General features: G+C 42.6%; 1 long non-coding RNA gene across 3 annotated transcripts in view; it reads right to left on the minus strand.

The window, feature by feature from the left end:
* The window catches only part of LOC125986771 (uncharacterized), a 127695-nt gene that overhangs the window by 40450 nt on the left and 63484 nt on the right, over positions 1-23761 (minus strand). For all 3 annotated transcript variants that reach the window (XR_007487768.2, XR_007487766.2, XR_007487767.2), the window contains 2 exons: positions 20120-20205; positions 19292-19368 (listed from right to left, as the gene is read on the minus strand). This is a non-coding gene — a long non-coding RNA (uncharacterized lncRNA). The remainder of the gene's footprint in view (positions 1-19291; positions 19369-20119; positions 20206-23761) is intronic.

Genomic DNA, 23761 nt, shown 5'->3' on the forward strand with positions numbered 1-23761 from the left:
TCAGGTATGACATGGCTGCAATAATTGTGCTGTTTTGAGAAATTGTTGATTGTAACAATGTGGGCGGAGCCACACTCCCGATAGCCAATCAGCTCTATGATGCAATACGGTGCCATCAAACTGTTGGAGCTACTTTTTACCAAGCGACAGGACTGATCTCAGCAGCTGAGGGGTCTTTTGGGGTGAATGGGGGGGGGGAGCAAGGTGCTGTTGACAAGAGTTCAAGCGACAGACACCTCACGCATCACATCAACATCCAGCCGGCGTTCCGACGCCTTCAGTTTCGCTCGGGTGTCATCACCTCGCTTCCACTCCGCCTCACCTTAACTCACCTGTCACTTGCCAACACGCATAAATAGTCTTAAATGTATCACTTTTTTTTTTAATCGATAATCTACTCATGGTGCCTTTCGAAAAAAGTGTGATGTCTTGGTAAAAATGTCTAAACACAGACAATCATAGAAGCCCAGGGGCCCATCTGGGAAGAAAAGCATTTTACAGCAACAATGTTCATGAATGTTCAAACCCTCAGGACCTGGGGGCGATGTTCTATTGATCGTGCACGATCAATGCCTTTTTTTTTTTTTCTCGCTCTCCCGTTGTGTTTAAAAAGCAGTATTAGCTTTACACGCTAGGTGGGGGACTAATTAAACGCTCCCTCCAAGAGATGTCGGACTAATCAGTGTGTCGACTGCAGCCGACTTTCATGAATACTTCATCTGAAATGGTTTGCATTCATAAAATCATCATAATGACCTCAACTGACTTCACGCTGTTGCAACGGGAGCTTCTGTGTACGCCGGCTCCCTCCGTGATCTAGATTCTGTGTACACTGCAATAATAATCACGCTAACAAGCATCACCATTAGCGTTTTCGGCTATTCATCCTAAATGGGTGTTTGTGAAGAAAATTTGTCACTAGTGAGATAGCGGCTTTTGTAATCATCATTTTTGATTTATAAGGCGACTTTGCAGCACCTTAGAGATCAACACTAAGGCCTATTACTGTAATTTAATATTGCCCATGATAGCGGTGCTTGGAGCTAAATATTTTTGGTATAAAAAGTTTGAGAGCAACAAACAAGTAGTCTTTGGGCAATTCCAAGTCTTGAGTTAACCAAATGTGAGAGGAATACCAAGAGAAAACCCACGCAAGTCAGCTTTCATGTACCAGATTGGATGTTTGGAGATGTTTGTCATTCCTGAGACGTGACCAAACAAAAAAAAAAAAAGGCTTTTGATTACCATCAGAGAGTGACGGATACGTAAATTGTCCCTGGCGTTGCTTTGCTCGGCGGTTTCCCCGCTGACTGTCTTCCCATTTATCTCATCCCAACTTCCCCATCATCTTTTTTGCAGAAGAGAAACTCAGGATGCTCACACACCTGACTGCCAAGCCTTGCAGTTCCCCTGGCACCACGCTGCAACATAACACCTTCCAATCCCTCCCTCCACCTCCTCCTTCCTCACACTGCTCCCTTTTCCCTCTCGCAGCATGGCATAGCAGCATGTTTGATTTTACAGCAGCGAACGCCGCTAGAGTTTGACCTTTATGGCTTCTCAAGGCCAGCGTTGATATTTTGGGATTTTCCTCGCCAGTGTTATTTTCAGTGGCTTGCTCACTCATCCTTCGCGTTGGAATCGGCAAGAGCCCTCGAAAGAGCAAACAGTACATAAGTCAATGAGTAAAGAATATGCAGCCTGAATTATTCATTTAGAACTTTACTCATTTATAATACTGGATTGATGCCAGTGATTTCTAAACCTGCCTTATACTAGATAGCAAAATTCTGGGAGAAGCTAACTACACCACGAGCATTGACTCCAAAAGTGTTAAAGCCAACGAACCTAACTCAATGTACTCCTTCTCTTATAATTTTTTCCCCCCCTCCATTTCTTTGCCAGCCGGCCGCTTCCAACGCGCTAATAACAGTTTTATCAGTTTAACCACGTTCCCCAGTTCCAGGTCTGGGCTCGTCTCCAGTCCTGCCTGTCTGCTGTTTGCTTTAACTCAGCCCAGCTAAAAGCAGACACTAACAGGAGCGCCCTTGTATAACCATTATGCAGATCGAGCCGAGTCGCTCGCATCGGCGTGTTCTGAAACCTGTCCAATTTTTGCATATGGAACTCAGCGGCCGACGCCTATTTCACTGACACCTCTAGTTGTCCAACAACAACCTGACTATTATTATGTGTGCTGGGCCATGAAGCGAGAGGGAGACTTTTAAATAAAATGTACAGCATAAATCATATAAATGAGAGCCACATCTGCCAGTTATGACTGATTTGAAATCCGACATGGATTGGCCAACTTGCGTCAGTGATATAGTAAATTAGAACCGCCTTTATCCTCGAGTGGATTTCAAAAAACCACAGTAGCCTTTGTGAGGTTGAATAGCAGGTATATACTCTAGTTCAGGTCAATAAAGTATAAACTAATAACATCTAATTACATCTTGAAGTCATCTTGAAGTTTCTGTTCTCCAACTAAAGATAGAAGCCCGAGCTTTATAAGGGGGCCCGTGGTGCTGAATTTGCAAATTATATTTTTGACATCCTCCTGGGCTCACATCATTGTTTGCTTTAGCAGACTAACGTTTCCACGTGTATTTATAGGTGTGGAGGCCAAGAGAAAGACCACAGCGGCTCCATAAATAAGCTGCAGTGAGCGTGGCCCGCTCGTTACACAGGCCATTACCTGAAGACGCCTCGTAGGGTAAGCGGGCCTTCGGCCTCACGGGCCATGAAGGAGAAAGACGGGTAGGCGCTCAGCGGACGTAACATTAGGGACACTTGCGGGATGCGATTAAATCTCATTAGTCCAGACGGCACTTTTTTCCCGGATAAAAATTCATGTTATATTTATAAAACATAAGCCAGTGCTGCCTGTGAAAATGTTCAGTTCTTCACTTGAGGATATTTTTACCATCATCCCACATGTCTGTCACGTCTTTTTTTTTTTTTGCTTTCATGCACACGAGTTGCCACTTTTTTCCCCGGCTCGGTATTTCTGTGAACTTTTGGCCTCTTAGATCCTGTTGGAACCTCACCCAGATGCCCCCCAGGCTCTTGGAAATAAATCTAGCAAAAACATCACACACATGCAGCCTCGCCATCATACGTCAGCGATGTGTGTGTGAGCTGCCGCTTATCTGTGCCCTCACAGATGCTGTGTAAAAAGCTGGTCAGCGGAGGCCACAGCCAGCTAGCTCCACAAGCCTCTCTGGCAGCCAATGGAGGAAACTACACCCCGCAATATAAACAAGTCATCAGCCGATTACTCCGATTACTAATCCCGGCGCCTCCCAGTTAGATCCACAGCGGCGACACCCCCGTCCCGTTTTATACCGCTTTGCTGCTAAAATATTCAAAAGCATTGTTTCGCCGAGCCATTCGTCCTAAATATTACCGCGCTCATTTGCCGGGTGGCGACAGTGATGATTCCATAAAACATATGAATGGAGAGAGTTGTCATGTGGTCCGAGTGCTCATAATCCTAAATCAGAGGAGCTTGGCACAGTGGGGGGTTCCGGGAGAGCGACTATAACTACTAATTTGCCTCAGAGTGACCCTATCAAAAGTGACAGGACGAGATGTATGTATTACTACTTTCCTATGGCGGGCGGTATGGATGCAATAACTGCAGCTGTAATATAAAGTCATATATAGCCTGAACGCGGCGTTTCTTTCCGTGATTGCAAATTTAATGTCTTCGGTGAACAGCAAATCAGACAATCTCCATTTACCGTATTTTCCAGACTATAAGGCGCACCGGACTATAAGGCGCACCTTCAATGAATGGCCCATTTTAAAACTTTGTCCTTATATAAGGCGCACCAGACTATAAGGCGCACCATGAATGCATCATGTCAGATTTTTAATCCAAATCAAATCATTCTCCATTTTATCTTTTTTATTTCAAATTCAGACGCAACAAATTACTTTATAATCACAAAATAATGATCCATAGTCTTTTTGATTCATGATTCATAGTCTTCAGCGGGCCACTTATGATTGATTTCATGACACAATGCTTCGGGCCAGTTTAAATTTTAGCCTTATAGTCCGGAAAATATGGTAATGTTTCATTTTGGTCATGGTTTTGTTCCTACATGCATAGGACTTCTAGGGAAAAAAAAGCAATATGATGGCTAGCAATGGTGTTTTGGAGTCGAAAAGAACCTGTTCTACTCATCGGATAATCTGTGATTTTTCCAGAGCGTGACTGAAACGGCTGGAGAGTCGGCACCGAGGTGAAGCTCCTGACACGTACGGCGCCGAAGCTCTCCTTTACGGAGCGCAACAACAGTCATTAAGAGATGTAATGGATTACCCACGGATGGAGTGAAGGCCGACAGCGGCGGGGTAAAAAAGAGACAAACCCAGATCGAAATGATGGAGATTGGCAGATGGGTAAAATGGATTGGATAGAGGGGAGCTGAAGCCTTACGGGAGATAATGGAAAGCGATTACGGATTAAAAACAAGGTTTCTATCATTCCCGCCTTGAAAAGGTAGAGCTGATATGATTGGTTAAAGCTGTCACTGAAATTGCTCCACAAGAGCCAGAAGAGAAATAAAATTCAGGCCTATTGTTTTTTTTCTTCTTCGTTTTTGTACTTGCTGTGCTTTTCACAAAATGTTTATTCGCTTCCTCCCCGGCTTGCGTTGCCGAAGGAGACAAACAGGATGTCTGTGGGAGGACGAATGAAAGCGGGTAACTCTGACGAGGAAGTTTGCGTCTGAGCCAATCCATGCGTGCGTGTGTGTTTTAATCCCAGGAAGGACTTCCTCTGAGCAGCTTGGGAGTTCTGTGGGAGTTTAAGACGAGGCAGGAAAAAGCAGAGGAAGGAAAATAAAGGGGGCGAGAAGACGGAGAGGTGCAAGAATGATAAAGAACTATTAAATCGCGTTTCTTACACAGGCGTGTGGAAGGAAGCCACCCACCGAGAGGGCTGTGCGGCAATACTGTGAGCTGATGATGAGGATTAGACCCCCCCTCAGACGTGGCGGTTGACTCAAAGCTACGCAAAAGTGCCACGTCGGCATTTTACAACATCTGTCAATGGATCGAGTTCATTAATCATTACTAATTGCGATAAGGTGGAGAGATTTATACCTCTTTTGTCCAGATGACAAGTTTAGAGGAGACATTAACCTGTACATACTGTACTGTTTGGGTCAATTGGAAATTATAGTCCACCTTGTCCCGTTTCCGAGGAGGGAGGGGGGGAGAAGCGGCAGTAAAACAGGGCAAAAAGAGCCCAAGTTAGATTTATTTCTACGGGACGGATGCAAGACTGTTCCGACCATTCTTTGCTTTTATTTTTTTTTTAAATTTTTTATAAATAATTTAAAAATATTTAAATTAAATATCAAATATAATATAATATAAATTATTATTTATTTATTTGACTTTTTCTATTAAGTGTTTTCTTTGCGACAGGTATTTAAAAAGAAAAAAAAAAACCCACCAGTCTCAGAGAACAAAAATAGAAAAATATACAGATACAGATTCAAAGTAATGAAACGTCATCTCCACTTCTCATCTCCCGCTTGTTCGGTTAAGGTGGAATGTTGATTTTAATATTACAGTGGCGTATCTATTTTTACTCTTGTCTGATATTGCCGGCACAGGGGCTCTTTGCTTATTATTACAAGCCAGTGTACCATCAAAATCATTTTTTTTTTTAAACATATTTATTTAAAAGCTATCGAAGCACATGTGAGGTTATCATTCTGTCTAAGTGTGTCGTGCTAAACATGACCAACCTGGAGGTTTTGGAAGGGGTGTGGGGAGGGGGGGTTATGTAATTCACAGGAGCCACATCTTAGCCTGTAATTAGACTTAAGGGAAAAGTCTGGCTGGTAAAACGCTGCGTAACTTAAATCTCCAACTCCCTGCTTGCCTCAAGGCCATGTGTCAGGCAGAGAGCTCCGTGCCACACGCACACACAAACGTCCAATGGTAAGTGTGCTTACTCATCATCGCTGGGCCACATCTGAGAGGACTCATGCGCAACACATTTGTCTGCCAGCCAAATGTGCACAAACCACAGCGCCGAGACCAAAGAAACCGCGGCCCCCATACAGACACTCCCAAAAATCGACCTACCCCTGCTCGCTCCAACCGCCCGCATTCAACCTCCTAAGTCATAAACTATCACCGGCATAGAAGTCACTTGAAGCTACTTTATCTACTTAACCTCTTATAAAAAAGCCACTTATCCGTTTAGAATGAAAGCTTTTCGCCTACACAGAGCGACATATTTTTTTTTTCTCCCCCCCGACGACATATCAAATTGTTGTCACTTCCACTCAGGACAGTAATGTGCACTCTGTAAATTGCGTCGACGCTTTGACTGCTGACAACGTCTAATTGTAAATGTCACAGTTAGTCGTGCATGGCGCACAATTAAAACTCACCTAGTTCTTTTTTTCAAATGTGACAACGACCGCCCCTATGGAAGCTGTAAATATAGATTGGAGACGCTGAAGGAGAGCTAAACATTTAACGGCGCTGGTGTCGAAAAGTTGATAAGTACGTGAAAACATATTGGACGATTCTGAAAAAAAATGGAAGACGTGGTTGAAATAATGCTTATAATAATAAAACACACTGGGTGGTGCTTCAAAGTGTTTACACAATTTTAACAACATTTACACTAAAACTCATGACCTGTCATCTCTATTACAATGAAACTAACGTTCCATTTAAATGATTTTTACAGCCACTACCATATTAGAAATATTTACTGCTTCAATATTTAGTAGCAACTTTTGCTAGCTAGCGGTGTCAAGATTAGGAAATAGAGTGGGATGCAAAAGAATATTTATTTTATTATAATTCCACCAGCTGTGTGTGTCTGTGTGTGTGTGTCACACAATGATTTGCTTTCTCTCATGATTACAGGTTGTCAGCCAGGCTTTTACTGGAGCTGATGGCTAATTTCACTCTTTAACATGGTTAAGAGTTGATGGCTGGATTGTCTTTCTCTCACGCGCACACACACGCAGTCACACACACTTTCTTGAGCACCCGAGGGCGACGTACGTTCATACACACACATTGATGGACAAACAAATCAAATGTCGTGTATTAGAGTTGACTAATCAACAAGGCCTACATATTATCCTGTCACAAGGCACACAAGAGCATTGTGGATAATACTCGCCTATAAAATTGCATCCAATTATTCCTGCATACATTGCTGGGCACATGGCATTTAATGAGCCAAGCTAATTAAATATGGAAATTAATGAGATTCAAAGGAAATAGGAGGAAAGTCTTGATGCATCTAAAGGAGCTGCTAAAAGCCATTTATTATATTTGAGACCAAAAGGGAAATATGATTTCCTCCAATTAGAAAATAATGTGTGGTCCTCATTCATAATTTTAGGAACGGCGACTGTGGGAGGGGCCAAGAAGTTCAACTTCCTCCTCCTCCAACACTCGCAGGTAAAACCTCTCGTCTCGACCTCAGGAGGAAAAAAACAAAGCATCTGCTTAACCCTTGACCCCTTCCTGATTTCATTCTGTCATCCTCCTTCACCAGCTCTGAAAAAAAAACTGGCTTGGTATAGGTTGAACGAGTTGAGTGAGTCGGCGCAGGCCTCTCCCATTAAATTGACCTCATCCTTCTTTCCGTTCCCATCCCTCCCACCTCGTCTTTATTTATATAACCCCCCCCCCCCACACACACACACACACACACACACCAGCTCAATCCCCTCTGGTCTCTGCAGTTTGGCCCCTCGCTGGATTTGGTTGCCGAGCACTGATGTGCAATTAGCAATGCATAAGCTTGAACTTTTACTCAAGACTAGAATGTTGATGACTGTGATCAAGATAGTGCCATTTTTTTTTAATCACATGCATTTTGGTCATGTAATCTGTCAAATATAATTTATAACCTACGTTTTGTATTATTTAGAAATAACGAGCGAGTAAATGATGCTCAAAAGTTGTTTTGTGCTGGGCAAAATAAACGCCAATTTGTGTCATGTTGAATCAATTGCCTGATACAAATTTGATTCGGCCTCAAAAAATATATTCATTACGCATAATCGCATAAAGAGGCTTGCTGCGTCATCCGAAGTTCCAACAACAGCCTCAAAGAACCTTTTTGATACTTGTGAGCTAATTCTTGTTTATTTTTAGACAATTTCACCAACGGACATCCCAAACTGATTAAAACTATCATAAAGTCCAATCTGCGTGGATCGCAAAATCAAATGAAAGCAAAGCTATTGCTTTCAGCCTGATAAAACACACAACGCTATATATGCTAATTAGGCATTTAATAAGACTGTCTAATTAATGACATGCAAATGAGACAGCGCCCATTATGGGACAGGTTTTGGTATTGAGCATCTTCAAGAAAGCTTGACGTGCGACGCGGGCGGGCACACACAGGAAATCAATTTACTTAATTGTCAAAAATGCAAACATGTAAATTGAAGTTGCGTTTCGGCTCGACCGCTGCACCTCGCCGTCGCCCGGAGCGAGCGGCGTAAACCAACACACACTCACACACTCTTATCTCATCAGCCCTTTAATGTCATTGGTATTCAGTGTTCCGTCCTCTGACACAATGCATGCCACTAATTACCAATTCCCTCGATAAGAGCGCCGCCCAACGAATACACGATGGCACACAAAGGCAACTGAGTGCACCTCCATTGAACATTCTGACTAGGCGCCACTTTGAAAATTGGCTTTCAATCAACAAAGCGATTTTATTCGGCCTCTGGCCGGCGTGTAAAGCAGCTGCCGTGCCATCTAATGGCACGAGAGAATTACCTGACGCAATCGTTCGTAGTATGTGACAGCAAAGCGGTCAAACATATCGATAAAACAAACTCAGATTTATATGATCGGGGAATTTCTTGAAGTGTGTCAAACAAAAGATTTTGTTTTCTTTCCATTTTTTTTTCTTTTGTGGTGAAAGTTAATTGAATTTGTATGCAAATGAAGGCTGTGCATAGCTAACGAGCTCAGTGTGCGACCCATTAACACTTTGAATGATTGTTATGCCCGGGGCGAGAATCACCTATAGGAGCTCCAAACACAAAGACAAAGAGGCAATCTGAATACATTACGCATTCATTTACATGTTCATCTACATTACATATATGACACTGATATTTGGGCCTCCCTTTTCCATCATGGAGGATCTTTGAGCGGATAAAACGGAAGTGGCAAATCATTCAGAAATGGAGACGATGATTTTCGCTCCTGGTTGCCATTGAGCCTTTTAGCTCAATGAGTTCTCACCTTGCCAAAGACGAGGGGCTGGTAGGATTCACTCGCTCTGCCCCTCATCACCATGACAATGCGTGAAGCACGGCGAGACCGCGGGACGATTATAAAACAGCTGCTGGGTGAGGAGCGGAGGAAAAACAATATTATATCTGAGCCTTACTTGCTTATGTGGCTCATAAAAACGCGCCGATACTAAGCACCGATATCATTTTACTGTTCCGGATAACAGAAGCGAAAGCCATTTTAACAATAGTTTTTGATCATTTATTGTCGTTAAGTTATCAAGTATAGAATTCACAAGTGGGAATTTTGAGGTCAGAGGTCATCTTGTCCAATACTTTTGACCATTTTACAGTGCCAGATGTTTCATCTTGCTCACTGCTTAAAGTCTAGACGCCTTTGCTCTCCCGGGGCTTTCATTTCATATTGTTTTAGACAAGGACAAGCTTAATCCCCGTGTGGACTTTTCATAACGTACACACTCACGGTACATCAAACAGAACACGAAAAGTTCAAAACGACTTGAATGTAACACTCGTCGTGATTACATTCCTCCCTTCACTATACTGAATGTAATTGGCTAATTATAACATAGCCACATTGGATTTGCAGATATTAAGGGTGTGTGCACTTTTGCAACCTAACTACCTCTCTTCTTCAATTTTATTTCCCAATTGAGCCGTGTAGATCACAGGTCACATTAATAAAGTTTAGCAATGATTTATCTTGGTCTTTTTTTTTTTTATATCGTATGGCATTTGGAAAAAAAGGGTGTGTAGACTTTTTATATCCACTGTAATGTGAAGGGAGCTTGAGTCCAGCTGGGGTCAGCGTGATGATAAGGTTAATGAGGGTGGCTTCGACTCAGGCACGCTTTGACGGCCCGGAGAGCGGCAAAGGAATGGCGAAGAGAGGAAATGATGAGGAAAGAAGAGAGAGGAAGGAACACGGGATTAATCATTCCCAGTAAATAAATGATTACTGTCCGCATGCCTTCCTTCTCACGCCGTGTGCTTCATTGCAGGACACGGACAAAAGAAGGAAGTTAATGAGCACATGTGTGGTTGCTGGTAAAAGAGTGGTCACGCTTCCAACCGCAAAAAAACACACACACACATTTACCAGACAGCTTTATAGGTGTAAATCTCCCCATGACAGACACATTTTTAGGGTGTCCAGGAAGAGATTAACCAATTTCCTTCTTCAAGTCTGAGAAGAACAAAACGAGCTGAGTCAGCTTCAGATTACTGCCGATGCTCATCTCTAATAACCTAATCTCCTCCTCGAGTCTCATTCGAGATTAACCCCCCAGGGCGAGCTTTGAATTGGTGCTTTGAAAGAAAAAAAAAAACAATGTCTAGTCAATGTCGAGCTGTTCTTATCTATTTGCTTTGAAATACTCAGCAAAAATAATAAGACAATTTCCTGGAATTTACGATGAAGCACAAATTTTAAAAGCAGAAATCACGGCAAAAAAAAAAAATAGACTTCCTGTGTCATTTCAACAATTGGTACATTTACCGTATTTTCCGGACTATAAGGCGCACCTAAAAACCTAAAATTTTCTCAAAAGCCGACAGTGCGCATTATTTTGTGATTATAAATTAATTTGTTGCATCTGAAGTTAAAATAAAAAAGATAAAATGGAGAATGATTTGATTTGGATTAAAAATCTGACATTAATGGTGCACCTTATAGTCCGGTGCGCCTTATATAAGGACAACATTTTAAAATGGGCCATTCATTGAAGGTGCGCCTTATAGCCTGGTGCGCCTTATAGTCCAGAAAATACGGTAATTGACCCTTTATTCCATCCGTCCATCACGTGACATGCGAGACTGATTATTGTGACTTTTTGGGATTCATTTCACGTTCTCTCATCAAGCAAACTCCTCCAACAAGATCCGCTATTATGGGTCAAATCAAAGTGACATTTGCAGTTGATTGGCCCAGAGGAGAATTGCATCATATAGAGTCCTAATAGGGATTGACGTGTTTAGTTTAGCCACAATCACAGAGCTGCTGCATTGACCGCAAAGAACTCCGACAAACGAGCTAGCGTAAAACTTACGGTGAGTGAAAGCAGACTGATGACACAATACCATTTTCAAGCTTTAAAATCCGATTACTAAGATTCTTTTTCTCGAGCCACCGGTTCAAATAAAAAAAATTTAATGCTTCATGTTGGATTGGAATGTTGCGTACTATATGACGTTAAATCTAGAGCAGCTGTCACAGGAAGTGAAAACGTGGACTTGTTGAAACGGACGTTGGCTAATCACACCGTCTTGAGCTCGATGAGTGAGCTGGACTAACATGTGGGCCTCTCGCTGCTCTACTTAACCTACTCAATGAGCAACAAGCAGACACATGCCAGACAAAAACCCGGTGTATATGTGGACTAAGAATAATTAGAGTTCCCAGTCCAAAAACATTAAAAACGCTGCCCTAAAAAGGGTGGATGGATGACATCCCTCGGGATTACATGGAGGGATCTGATGGAGTGAACTTTCACTGGAGTCTGAGAGGAGGTAAATCAGCCTGACCCGGGCACGTTCACATAACTTGGACTGCTTTCAAAACCTTCACGGGGACAAAGGCAGCAACCCAACAGCCAAAACACAGGAAGAGGAATACATAAGGAGAGAGGGAGGTGATGAATGGTCCTGCACCCCCTCGCCCCCCCCCCTCCCCTTTCCTAATCTCAGAGGAGGATGACTGTATCATCCTGTGGGAGAGCAAACTGCCTCGCCGAGCGCCATTCATGTGTCTCGGCGACAGCCAATAGGAGCGGCGGGATTCGGTTCATATGCGAGTTGACTGGGTCGGAGTGGGAGCAACAGCGAAGGCGGCGGCCAATAGGAAGATGGCCGCAGCATCTGGGGGAATTAGCCAATGGGATTCCAGATTGGTGTCTCCACTGTTAAGATCTAATTAAAGCGGTGTGTGAGCGGAGGAGGTAATAAAGTGAAAACAAGGGGTGGAAATGAGGAAGGTTCTTTGAAGGCTTGAATAAAAATAAATAAAATAAACATAATAAGGAAAAAAATTCTCTTTGCAACATATTGTTCCCCAGTTTTGCCACACTTGGAGAAGATAGACACGACCAGGTGCTAATGGAATGCACATACACACTTTCTAGCAGCTCAATGGGAGTTTTCACAGCAAAGGTCAAAGGTGACAGACAAGCTTTATTGTTGGCTTTTTCCTGTTTTGACTCTTTCAGTCTGGGCGCTAAGTGATTTAACAACGTTACGTACGCCGATGTCGTCAAAGCGCCGTTTCCTTGAACAGAAAATGACATCACACTTTTTTTTCCCCTGCATCGAACAGTAATGTCCTCAAGAGTGAACATGTAGAAGTTCAATCAAGGCACTCAGTCAAGTGCACATGCTCACACGCGTGTTCATTTGTCTTCCTGTATGTTGTCGTGACTTTGATCAGTGACGGTGCACACTGGCGCGACAAGACTCGCTTTCTCGAGCTAGACCGAGTATAATTAAAACGGATCGCTGGCTAACATTGGCAGCAGAACAGAAATCCTTCATCTCAGCTTTCCTGGTGTCCTCACCCGAGATTCCGTCATTCCCGACTTGGACGGTGACACTCATCGTGGATCAGTGTTGGGTGATGAAATAATAATTTAGCTCTAAGTGATACGCCAATCCAGCTATGCTGTTGTTATTATTCTTTGATCAGACCAGCAGGGATAACAATCCATAATTCATAACACTCAGTCTAGTCTGGGGAAAGACGAGGGCTCGGCACCTTTAATTATTGATCAAACACAACAGATTTGATATCAATCACTAGAGCATAGGCGAGAGTGAGCAAAAGTCAGTCGAACATCTCGCCGCGGTTGTCCAAAAACAAAAAAAATGGAATAAATACAGAACGCTTGACGCAACGGGGGGTGCCGATGCTGTGCAAACGAGAACGCGGGCTTAGCTCGGAGATTTGTTCACACGGGCCAATTAGCGCAGGATTTCAGCACCCATTCGTTTAACAAATCGTTTTTTTTCCGTGCTTGGAGAATTCCAAATACTTTGAAAACTCCGTGCAAAAAAAAAAAGAAGTACACTTCATGCCGTCATAATTTTTCAGTGGTAAAAATGTGATTGGAAACACACGTATGCACTTACACAACGTAAAATTCCCACATTGTGCGTTCCACATTGAGAAAGATAGCGGGACTTTCCCCAGGATTTCAAAAAAGGAGGGAGAGAGGAAGCAGACAGTGGGAGCCACGGAGGACAGGAACAAACAGAAAAGGAGGGGAAAATGCACGGCTTGGGCCCATTTTCTCCTTTCCCACAGTGGAAATGACCCTGGAATAAAAAACGCCATGTGAAGGGGGCGCCTTGCATGACACGGGAGAAAATAAATAAGTCAAGCCATGGTGTGACACAAGAAGGTATTTCGCCACTTTCCCTTTGCCGTTCCAGTGAAAGCAAAAACTCTGTCGCTCTTGCCCTCTCCTAGTCTGTCTGGTTCCGTCCATCCGTCTGAGAAGCTTAATGGCATGTCTCCAAGGGTTGGCTGCCATTGATCTCACACACGGCCACCAACGCAGTTCCATATGTTCTCGCTATGTGAGTTCGTGCGATAGGGATCAGACGTCCCGATTGTGATTCCGTTCCGAGGCGGCGCGTATGTACGCGCGTGTGGTCGGCTCACGCGGCCAGCTGTTGGCATTCAAGGTTTGTGTGTAATAGTAGGAGAAGCCCACGTTGACGTTCCAAAACTTGCCGTGTCATCTCAATCTAGGGCGGCCTCGCGGTGACGTGAGAACAAGAGGGTCTTTCTCCCGCGTGTGTGCTCGCATTTGTGCATGAACCCGAGTGTAAATAGTGTGTTGCTTTAGTATGCTCATGAGCAAGCGTGTGTGTATGTGTTAGCCAAGCGGGCTTTTCAACCAATGATTGCTCACATGCTTTCATGGAGGGTGGTCTCACCTGTGCATGACACGTTATATCTCCCGTACTAAACAGAAGGTGCCCTTAGCAAGAAGGAATAGTCCGACTATAGCTAGATCAAATTCCACCACCTGCGCCACAACTTAGACCCGCTTTTATCTGGTCTTAAGGCGAGTCTATTTTCTGTACGGCAAGGGTGCGGAATAGTTTCGGTTTCCTGGAACACACAAAAATACTTTGTGCTGGGATTTGTTGCTAACAAGAAGTGGAAATAAACCTGCAATTTGTTTAGCACCGATTCTCGGTAATATTTCTGCATTATGTATCATACCGGTTGGGGATGTTATGCAGAAGTATTTTTCTGCTGTTATTGTTTCGTGAGACTTAGGTTAGCATCCAAGGCCAAATCTCCATTTAGAGCTTTTTAGGAGCTGAGAGTTGTTTGGAAATGCTCAGGACAAAACACAGACAGCCATTCAATAAGGAAAATAATGAAGATGGCGGTTGCATGCATTGAATCCGAAAGTGAACTTCGACCCATTAATCAAGAAGTGAGTTAAAGTTTCACCCATTCTCCCTTCGCTAATGGCGGCTGCCACTGGTAAGATCTTGATGTGTTTGTTTTGGGAATAAAACAGGATGCATCTGGCTTACCAATAGCGTATTTAAGTATCGAAAACATCACATAATCAAGCCTTGTATGGAATTAAAAATAATAAGCACAGACTTTCACAAATGACCCTCCCAGCTGCCGCGCCAGAGAGGAAGACAGCAAACCACATCTTAGCCTGCCAAAAATCACATTTCCCCTCTGCACGCTGGAAGTATTGCTGCTTTGCATTAAAGTGTCACACACGCATGGCGACGCCAGCGTCCGCCCACCTCACATTTCATTAGCGCTCAAACGCTACACCAGCCGCTACTCCATGCCACAGCAATCTCATTGAGTCATCAAAAAAAAAAAAAAGGGTAGTTTAAGAACAGGAACAGGGGAGCAAAGAAAAGAAAGCAGAAGGTTTTGGGGTCGCGTCAGATCACATGATGTATTTTACAGATGGGTACAGTACTTAATGACGCGAGCGTACAAGCTCAGCATACTTAATGAGAGTCCTAATGAAGCACAGTAGAAGTTTTTTTTTGAGGGCTTTATCAAAAAGGTGAGCATCACTTATGGCAGGGGTAACAAACATTTTTTTCGCGGGCCGCATTGTAGTCATAGCTTCTTTCCGAAAGGACCATTATGACTGTCAACCCAAATAAATATATGAGCACTTCATATTATATACAGTAAAAGCTACAAAACAAACTGACAAATAACTTGTTTTCAAATCAGACGAGTAAAAACTGGTCAAATATAAAAAAACAAAACAAGATATTATTAAAAGTGAAGACAATTTGCAATTCTAGTAATGACACACGAATTTGCAATTTGTCTTCGCGGGCCACATAAAATGATGTGGCGGGCCGTATCTGGCCCCCGGGCCTTGAGTTTGACACCTGTGACTGACTTATGGTGTAAAAATGAACTTAAAACATACTTAGAACTTACTTGGTTCAGGCCTGATGGTTTAAGACTATGAATTGAATTGAGTTACATTTTATTAGCATCGTTATGATAAAATGCTAACGTGCTAAAGTGAATTGAATTTCAAAGTGTGACACGGTTATTAAAGGTTTTTATGATGGCTGGCTGCTTGGAATTGATATTTTTTTCTATGACCTCCTGCGGTGGAAAAATATTTTTGTTTTTATTCATGCAACATGCTTAAGCGATTGCTGCACATCTCATTCGTAAACATATATGCATCGGGGAGTAAATGTTATTACCATGCATGGTACGAAATGACAGCAGCCGAGTGCAAATTAGAACCCCTGAGCCGAATTCGGACTTGTGGCCGCAGTCAACAAGTTTTCATGAATCCTCATAATACAATGTCACCATGTTAAAAAAAAAAAAAAATTATAATAATAAAGGAGTTTCATTTATTAAAGCTGTCCCGCCTGTTTATGATTCATGCACCTATCCATGTTTGTTTTTAATCAGGCTCGCGCAACAAAAAAAAAAAAAAAAAAAGGTGACAAATATATTTTTCACCATGTTTGAGAAAACAACTCATTAATACTGCACGGCGATACAATGCATGCGACTATAAGATGATGAAGTCCCTCCCCCGCAGCACATGTGGATCAGTTTAAACACGCCCGGCTTTGGCCCACTTTCCCAATGTCACAGGACATTTATCTTTATTCCCTTCTTCCTCCCGTGTACCTTTGAGAGAAATGACTTTTACACATGTGCTCTGTGCACCCTCTCCTCATCTTCGCACACTTTTTTTTTTTTTTTGCGAACACGGTTTTTGCGCCTCGTGCATGTGCTTCGCATCTGGAAAACATATTGTTCCAGCCAGCCTATAGAAGTTTAGAAAAGGGGCGGGCTCCAATTTCACTCCTTTTAACCTCTTGTCTTCTATTTCCAAGAGTTGTGACAGCTGAGTAATCAGAAGTCACTTTATTCTCATTTCTTGAAAAGACTTGACATCAACATCTTCAGAACACAACAAAAAAAACTTCAAGTGTGTCAGCTCACTCTTCACCTTCCAGTATCTATCGAAGCATCTTCCTAGCCTTAATGTTCCCGACTTAGCTTGCAAACAGCATTTTAAATAGAACATAAGAGCAAAAAAAAAAAAAAAACTCAACAAAGAACGTCTCAAGCCGTGTCTAGACATGCCGTGACACACAAACAGCAACTTCGCTTGACTTCCACTGTATGAGCCGTAATGACCTCGATGGCCTCCGGTTCACTTATATAAGAAAAAGATTATACAAGCGGAGGCACCACCAGGAGCAGATGAATATAGCTCAGCCAATCTGTGTGTGTGTGAGAGAGACTCGAAAGATGCGCCTGAGAGACAGGTGAAGGCAGATAGGCAAAGATGGAGGAGGGAGGTTCTGCAGAAGTGAGCAATTTGTCACTTGGATGTAGAAACAGTTGGGGCTGATTTTGTAAAAAAAAAAAAAAAATCTGCAGGAGAACCATCAGTGATGTAAACTTGAAGTAAATGCGGCAAATTAGTGGGAGAACAGAGAGGTGGCTGAGGGGAGGGGAGGGGAGGGTCTGACTTAAACAGCAGAAGGCCTGCGAGAGCTACTTCCACACTTCAAGGGCTTTTGTGACAGCGAAGCGGCGCCGTTCAGCACCGTCAGCAGATTTACTTGCGCGTGTGCGTGCTACATGTGTGTGTCTATCCACAGGGAATGAAAAATTCCCTGTTGTTGTTGTATAAAGCAAGGACACCACATCACGCAAAGGACGCACACATTCAGTCACGTATTTACAATTTGGAAATAAGCGGGCACAGGATTAGGTAGACTTGCATTATCTACCGTATTTTCCGCACTATAAGGCGCACCTAAAAACCTCCAATTTTCTCAAAAGCCGACAGTGCGCCTAATATATGGACCACTATGAATTCGTGGATGAGGACTAATTTATTAAAGTAAGCTTTACGTGCTTATTTTGTGTGTTGTGTGATATTAACGTTTGGGCAACGTTGAGTTATTGATATATTGTTATTGGTTTCACTATCTCGAGTGTTACTATAGTGTGAGGTTGAGTTATTTATTCTATGCGCCTTAAAATCCGGTGTGCCTTATATATAGACAAAGTTTTTATATGGGCCATTCATTGAAGGTGCGCCTTATAATCTGGTGCGCCTTATAGTGCGGAAAACACGGTAATCATCTGGATCAATTTTTTAAAAGGTTTTTAAATCAACTGACATTCATGTAATTCTATTAATCTCCTTTTATTCAACGCAGTAGTTAAAAGTTTGGAGTCTTGGTATAAATAGAATGTATCCTCAAATGACATTTTGGCCATTTCACATAAATATGCATGACCGCGTTGCTAGTGATGCACTGCTGCAGTCATTGCTTCTTTTTTTAAACAACTCCACATTCGCGCATACAACCCATTAAACAACATGCAAATGAGAGAGAAAATGAGACAGTGTGATTAAACAAGTAGCCAGAGGGCTCATAGCGAGTAATAATAGTACATTTTTACTCTCTCGGTTGAGGTTAGCAGCCTCTCAGGAAATTAACATCTCCATGAAGGAAGGTAGATTCAGAATTATTGCAAGACAAGAGCATTACTTCAAATACTAAAACGTCGTTATAGTTTGAGAATGTGTCGACTTTGTTTCCCGAGGGGAAGCGTAGCGTGACAGAGTCGCAGAGGGAGAGTTCAGTTTCCCATCACTGAAGTTATCCACCTGGCAGCGGCAGGGGAATTTACAACAATATGTAAGCAGTCGAGCGTGACGTATTGCGGCAGTGAGAGCGGGACTAGCCTTATGTAATTGCCTAAAGAAGCCACAAGATGGCGCCGATAATGTATTCAAAATGAAACTCCTCAACTCACTTCAATCAATATGACAACATCTCCGCCCCTGTCCTTAATTAACGACTAATAGGTCAAAAGAAAAATCCGCCAATCACGCTGCCCCCTATTGGTGATCTTGCCACTGACCGCCTTTAATTACAATGAGCGCTAACAGATGAAAGCCGTCGTGTCAGAGCAGCAACGTTGACAGTCGCTGCTGCTAAACGAATAGCAAAGCAAGCATAAACAAACACTCCTGCATCATCCGGGAAGCTGTGATGGGTGAAGAAGAATGTCAACACTCGCACACACACACACACACACTGAGGGCGAGTGCGGTGGCACTCAGCAGTAAAGTGCAGCCATCCCTGGCTGGCACATAGGACACACATTCACTCGGTGACAGAGTGTCACACCACATGATTTATGACGGGTAATTATGGTTATGGAGGTGACATCATATCCTACTCACTGGCTCCCCCATGTATCCATGCTGTGTGTGTTGTGTTGTGTGTGTGCGCCTGACTCATTAGTTATGCTGTCTGGATACAGCAGCAACTATCGTTTTTTGTGTTTTTTTTTCACAGAAGGGACGGCAAGGCATGTCACAACAACATAGCTCACATGCATGAACACAACGTGATAACTGCAAGGAGTCCTGAAATCAGGTTTTGTGGAAATGATTCCCTCTGATAAATAAATGGTGACAAAAAATAGCACTTACCATGTTTGCCTCATAGTCGAGATTATTCCGGGTTCAAATCGTAGTTTGGGACTGTCCGTGTTGTCTTTAGTGGTTTTCTGCATTAAAAATAAAAAATCCTATAAGTTGTCTATAGTTGTGAATAGTTTTTTTGTGTATATGTGCGATCATCATCAAACTTGCATAAAGTTGGCAAATACTTTTCATGTGGATTTACCAAATATGTCCAATTAGAAGTCTTGTGTGCCGCTTTGGGCAGTTTGGAGGCTCACAAAGTCGGTCATGAGCGAAGTTTACGTGCGGGGGTCAGTGAGGTGTACACGACAGCAGGCTTAATAAGCCAGTTTGGGAAAACAAAAGGATGAAAAAAAATAAGAGCAATCGCATGCGAGTCATCATGAGTAGTTTCATCTTATGGCAGTCAGTCATAGCCACGGGCTTTTTGTACAGGCTTCAAAAGTCCATATTTGAACTCAGGCAGCAGTAGCCCCCCCAAAAAAAAAAAAAAAAAAAAAAAATCAAAACAGCCTTTTTGGTTTGATAGTTGCCAAACAGCAGCATTTCCATACGCTTTACAAATCCAAACACATCCTCGCCCCTGACCCGGCAACTGTTTTAACTACACTGACCCGACTTCGTCAGCTTTTGGCCCCCCGGGCTCAAATACAAATTAAAAACTTCACAAACTGCCTTGAACGAGCGGACCCCGCTGGCCTGAGCTGAATCCTTCACAAGGTCGTTCAGAAATAATTCATATAGCTGGAACAAGTTACTGGGCTGATGGCCAAATGTAATTTTCCACAACTTTATAAAGGGATTTGATGTTTGTAATTAGAAAGTCAAACGTACTTTATCTTGCTCATCTTCCAGTCCGCTTCGGTGCACTCTGCTCGTGTCTCAGCATGAGAATGGGCCTCCTGCAAAGTTGTGTAGTTCTGTAAAAGACACAAAAATGGATTCATATATAGTGTACAAGTCTATTTGACAAACCACAAATTATAAGTGATGTTTGTAAAGTATCACAAGATGCTCATAAAAAAATCATAACCACATTGGCTATGCAAATACAGAAAAATGCCAGTCATGGTTCATATAATAAACGATCCATTTTTTTCTACACAATAAAAAGCATTTTATAAAGATTGTTATTTTTAGACGTTGGATGGGAATGTGGAATTCCCAGAAAAAAATCTGGAAATACCCAGACGTTATGTAACTGGTCCAGCCCAAGCATATTTTAGGGGAGGGCAATGCCCTTGCAGCCCCCCCTCTAGCTCCGCCACAGGAACTGAAATCAGATCCATTTAAATCCACAAAACGAGAAATATCAGGCGATCATTAAACTTTGTGACGCATCTGGGAAGTGTGAGTGTTAAAAAAGTGTGTCAATTTATTCAACAGATGTTAGCCATGATTAGTGAGAAGTTGCGGCGCTGTAGGAACTGCGACCTGGAAGAATTGTGGCATTTGCACCTTGCTTTTTTCCCCCCCATTTACACTACATTTCTAATGACTTCCGTTCTTCTGTGCTAGCTTCAGCTCAGCGGAAGCAGAGTGTTCAAATGATGACAACTGTCCGTGGAGATGATGTAATTTAGGTTGTGTCACAGCAACGCTGACGCATTTTAATTTTAGCACTGCGGGCTGCATGTAGGTCGCCGTCTGCAACTGCCCGAGCAGCTCGGCTCTCTCTTTCAGCTCCATGGGAAAGAAAAAAAAACATCCCTACTTGAAGAACCATTTTGTGTTAGCTGCATGATAAGATTGTTCAATAGGCCCCGCGCTCTATTTTTAGGTTCTTTCAGCTTACACAACGACGCTTTGGCTGTTCCGTTGTGCACAAAACTGCCTCAACAGTGCCATGACAGCCTTTTAGAAATTTTGATCCAAGCCTCCGTGTTCTCAGAACTTGTTTGGAGGCTTTCAGGCGTACGACAACACCTACCACGATGACTCACGGGCGGTTGGAGCACAATGCTCGACAATGAGTTCGCCGCGTGCAGTACACAGTGTGCCATGGTGTCGAAATGACTCCAAAGTCTGAGTGTAGGTGGACTTGTCCGATCTTTTCATGCGCCTAATAGTCTCCATCTGTGCTTGTTGTGAAGCACTGAGGCTATTTACAGCGGTGCATGACTCCACACTTGTGTTGGCATCTGTGTCACCCAAAAAACAAATGAACAACAATGGTGTTTACATTTGAGAAGATATCACCGTAATAGTCACAATATTTTATTTGACATCGGACCGAGGGTTGTTTTTCTTCCGCTTTGGCAACTTGGCGACAAAGTGACAGGAAGCAAGGCCATCGAAGCTGTGTTTACTTTTATAGAAATACTTTCTGCAAAAATGTAAACTCAAGTCTTCGATATTTCACAGCCATGTTTTCAAATCATTAAGTGCCAGTCCACAGTTTATCTACCGATTGAGCTTTAATGAGGGCGCTACTTTGTTTATCCCATCAAAGAGCCTGAAGGGGCAACACCCCCCCTCCCCCTCCTGTCCATTCCCAGACACCATTTAACCTCACACTAACTGTCCACTATTGGATTGTACCGAGGCCCGGCCCAGCTCCTATCAGCCATGGTAAGTCAACAAAGTGCAATCAGTGTTTTGTGTGGAGCTGTTTCAGTCACCGATTATATCACATCCCAGAATTCTTAGAGCAGGGGTGTCAAACTCATTTTTTTCACGGGCCGCATTGTAGTCATGGGTTCTTTCGGAGGGCCATTATGACTGTCAACCCAAATAAATGTATGAGCACCTCGTTTTCAAATCAGACGAGTAAAAACTGGTCAAATATAAAAAAAATAAGATATTAAAAGTGAAGACAATTTGCAATTCTAGTAATGACACATGAATTTGATGCAAAATTTGTCTTCGCGGGCAACATAAAATGATGTGGCGGGCCGTATCTGGCCCCCGTGCCTTGAGTTTGACACCTGTGATTTAAACCCTAGTTGGAAACCCTAACTCTAGTATGAACCCTAGTTTGAAACCCTACCATAGCTTTAAACCCATGTTTGAAACCCTAACCCTAGCTTTAAACCTCATTTTAAAACCCTAACTCTAGTATGAAACCCTACTTTGAAGCCCTAACCCTAGCTTTAAACCCTACTTTGAAACCCTAACATAAGTATGACACCCTACTTTGAAATTGTAACCCTAGTTTTAAACCCTACTTTGAAACCCTAACTCTAGTAAGAAACCCTACTTTGAAACCCTAACCCTAGAGTTCCTGGAGCAAAGTCAACAACAGACATTTTTTTTTTTTGCATCTGAATATTGGATGCGTTTCTGAATGCCGGTTCAAAACCAAAAGGATTTGAGGCGTAAACATATGTCAGGGGAGAGGAAGCGGGGCGTTTTATTTCGGTATCAATATTCCATTTGAACTTCTTCTGCTCTTATCTCGTTTCTGTTTACTACAATGACATTTTGTGGAAATCCAGCCGGCGGCATCTCAAAGTTGGACTGCACGCCATCACAACATCTTTCGATGTATGTGCTTCAAAAGTTCCTATAGTGTCATTGTTGCAAGGACTCCAATTGCCTTTCTGGTTTTTAAAGTGTGTTTATGTTGACTTAGTGATATTTTTATACCCTTTGCCTGGCAATATTTTTGTCCTGTAATATCTTCATGGGGGCTGAGGAGTAATGTGTTTTTCACTTTATCTCATCTCACATATGCAGGTTATAGCATTGCACTTTGATTGTAAAGAAGCTGCATTACATTGGAAGATTTTTATCAGGGTCAAGCCAGCTTCAACTTGCCAACTTATGTTTTGCAACTCGAAAGGCTTACTAAGAATTAACTGAATGGATAATCAAAACTGGATTGAGGGGGGTAAAGTCATTTGAACAGCACATTAATAATAGACAACTGTTACGTAATGTGAACATAAAATACAGCTTATATTGTCTTTGTGGTAAATTTGCTGATTATGCAATAATGTACGAGATGATTAATTAAAATTTATCTTGCTAGCGGAACGAGACAGAAAGGTGATTCACAAACAGTTGTAATGAGAAGGGCGAAAAAAAAAGAACAGGTCACATGTTCTGGCACCAAAGAGTCCAATCCACATGAAATGTTCTCAGAAGCTTGACTCATTGCAATTAGTCACGTTCAACGGCAGCTTCAAGGAAATCTAGAATAGAAATATATGCAGAGGCGATGCAATTAAGCACAGCTAAATCCCTTTTAGTCAAAGCACAAAACACTCAGGGTTCTTTTCAAATAAAACATTGTCCTTTAATGTAAAATCTGCCACTGTGGTCCTGAACAAGTCAACTTTACTGGAACGGAACACCCGAGTTGTTATTGAGGGGAAAAAATTACAAATACTCAGTGGCCGCAATATGAGGTACATTGCATTGTGCAGCTGCAGCTAATAAACGGGCCGGTGATGACATCATGGATCTAATTTCCAATTGCTGTCAAACTGTGTTGGTATTCTTCAGCCTCAAAAAGGATAAAAATAAAAGTAA

The sequence above is a fragment of the Syngnathus scovelli genome, chromosome 19 (assembly GCF_024217435.2).
Source record: "Syngnathus scovelli strain Florida chromosome 19, RoL_Ssco_1.2, whole genome shotgun sequence".
Classification (NCBI taxonomy): domain Eukaryota; kingdom Metazoa; phylum Chordata; class Actinopteri; order Syngnathiformes; family Syngnathidae; genus Syngnathus; species Syngnathus scovelli.